The following is a 2,992-nucleotide window of genomic DNA, read 5'->3' on the forward strand; positions in this document are numbered from 1 at the left end:
TACATATATATATATATGGCTGTGTAAAATATTATATATATATATATATATATATGGCTGTGTAAAATATTATTCAATTCTTTAAAATCGTGTATGCTTTATTCGTTAATTACAAATTAGATTTTAAAATTTATAATTTGTTTTTGAAACAGTTCCACATTTGTTATAATTAATATATATATTTTTTAATTCCTAATAAAATATTAAAATAAAAATAAGTGTGAAAGAAATTTATAATATGAAATTTATTACAAATTAATAGTTATATATATGAAAAATATTATGTAAAATTAATTTATGTTATACATATATAAAAAATATTATGCAAATTAGTGTTATATATTATGCAAATACATGATAATTGGATATAATATTTTTCAATCTGTTAATCCGTCCAAAATCTCTCAAATCACAATTTATCCGTCAATTTGCTAATCCATCATTCAATTTATAATTTTACTCTAAACAATCCGAATCGCACCGCGCACCCTGCATATATCTATTATCTACTACTATTATAAAAGTGTGAATATTTTTTACTTTTTTTTTTTAAATCTCAATTTTACCTTTTTAAATTTATTATATTTTTTAAAAGTCATGAAGAGTCTAATACAAACCAATTATTTCTTTATTTTTGGAATTGAACACTCAAAACTAATATATCTGCTTTTAAGTCCTATATAAATATAAATAAATTGTCTTCCTTATTATCAAAAAAGAAAAAATCGTCTTCCTATTTTTTAAATTGATGATGATTAAAGAACAAAAAATAGTTACTCTTTCTTATTTCCCGTGTCTGTTTCTATATTGATATACATAATATTTACAATTGTCCATCATGGATCAAATGATTGTGGATAATTTTGGTTGAATCTTAAAGTTGTATGCATTCATTTTTAAAACAAAGATTTATACTTCATCTCAAAATTTCGCAAGTATCTTCATACACTTTCTTTTTATTTAAATTATATTTTATAAACTATAATATTTTACATGGTGCTTTAATAACCAATGTATGATGTCAAAATTCTAAACAAAAATCACATTTGTTGGTTTTATTTTTTAAATCTATTTTTAAATTTTTGATTTTTCATATATTTTCTCAATTTTGGTGATTAAAGATTGTTAAGTTTTTGTAATTGACAATCTCATTTGACAAAATTCCTTTCAGTTGTAATTTTATCTGCTCTTATATTTCAATGAGGATGCGAATGTTTAGATGCTAATCCAATCCAAATTTTGCCTATTCAATGGAGTTTGTGATCTTGATTCTTTCATATTTGTCATTTTGTTGACTACAAAAACAAAAATGTTGTCAAAATTATTTGACTGCTCGAGTGATCATATGTGCACTCGAGTGGAGAAAACCATCATCCAGTACTTTTGTAGAGAGCCTGAACTTTTGAGAAGCATGTTTTACCACTCGAGTGATGAAAGTTGCACTCAAGCAGTCAGCCTATATGTTTTGCATCGCCTTCACTCACATCGCTCGAGCAATGAAGTGTGTGTTCGAGCGACCTTCGCGATTCAGTTTACTATAAAAGTACGCAATTTGTTGGTTTTAAGGTTTAAGTCATCTAGAATTTTAAAGAGAAAGAAAAAATAAAGAGTTTTCTATTGGAGGCTATTTTATATGAGTCTTCTTAGTGTATAGAAGGTGATTGATTGATCAACGAATTACAAATTATCAAACATCAAGGGTAATTCTTATTATTTCGTTCACAAAAGAGAGTTGTTTTTCAGTAGATTCCGAGAAATTTGGGCTTGAAGATTTGGTGGATTCCAAAGTGGCTTGTTGTCGTGGATTCAACATCGGTGTTGTGGATTCAACGTTGAACAAGACAATTCCGAGGTGAAAACGGTGGTGGAAAAGGTATATAGGGGTCGGTTCAATTTGGATATGGATTTGCTAGATAATTGAGGGCACACTTGTATAATTCTTTTTTGTCTTCTTAGTGAATCATTTTGTGGTTTTGGCCCATGATTTTTTATTATAATTGGAAGTACTCCAATTATGGTTTCTTCCACGGCAAATAGTTGTGTCGATTTGTCTTTAATAGTTTAATTGAGATTGTTATTCATTATTTAAAATTGAAATATAATCACAAATCAATATTTCGGAGATTTTTAAATTTTTCAAAGATACTAGAATTTCTTCATATTTTATATTGAAATTATACTTTTACATGTAAATCTAATATCTAATAATCTAAATAGAATTAAAAAGTAAAATATTGATAAAAAAAATTATAAATTCAAACATGTACTATTTTATTATTATTATTATATATTTTTGTTATTTTTATTATTATTTAATATTAATATTTTTTTTAAAAAAAGAATACACAACAAATTATTTTCTAAGTGTATTTAGATTAAGTGAATCTAAATCAAAAAAATAAAATTAAAATTAAAAAATAAAAAGTATTAAAAAAAGTGAATCTAAAAAGAAAATAAAAGGGTTATTAAAAAAACAGAAAAACACGAAAATAAAAACATTCAAAACAAAAGTTTGAAAAAATAAACCAAACCAAACACTATAAACTTCTCTTTCTTTTTTCTTTTTCTTTTTTTTTTAAATCTTTCTTCACTAATCTCTAATTTTACACAAATTATTCACAAATTCCTTTCAATTTTTATGAAAATTTAATAGTCTAATTAAAAAATGGTGTATACACACAAAAATGTGATACTAAAAATTTACATCATAACTAACTATTTAATTATGAATAATTAACTCTCAGTGTTACCTGTATTATATTGTTACAAAAGATTTCATATATTACTTTTATGGTATCTTATATATATATTTATATATATATATATATATATATATATATATAAATATAAATATATATATATATATATATCAATGTCTACGTCTATAACTATATAAAAATATATGAATGTAACTTTATATATGTTATTGTATTCATACATTTTCAATCTGTAATGTTATATTACCATCGGATACTTTTAATTTTCTAACATG

This window comes from Camellia sinensis, chromosome 5, assembly GCF_055761805.1.
Source record: "Camellia sinensis isolate YWXY chromosome 5, ASM5576180v1, whole genome shotgun sequence".
NCBI lineage: Eukaryota > Viridiplantae > Streptophyta > Magnoliopsida > Ericales > Theaceae > Camellia > Camellia sinensis.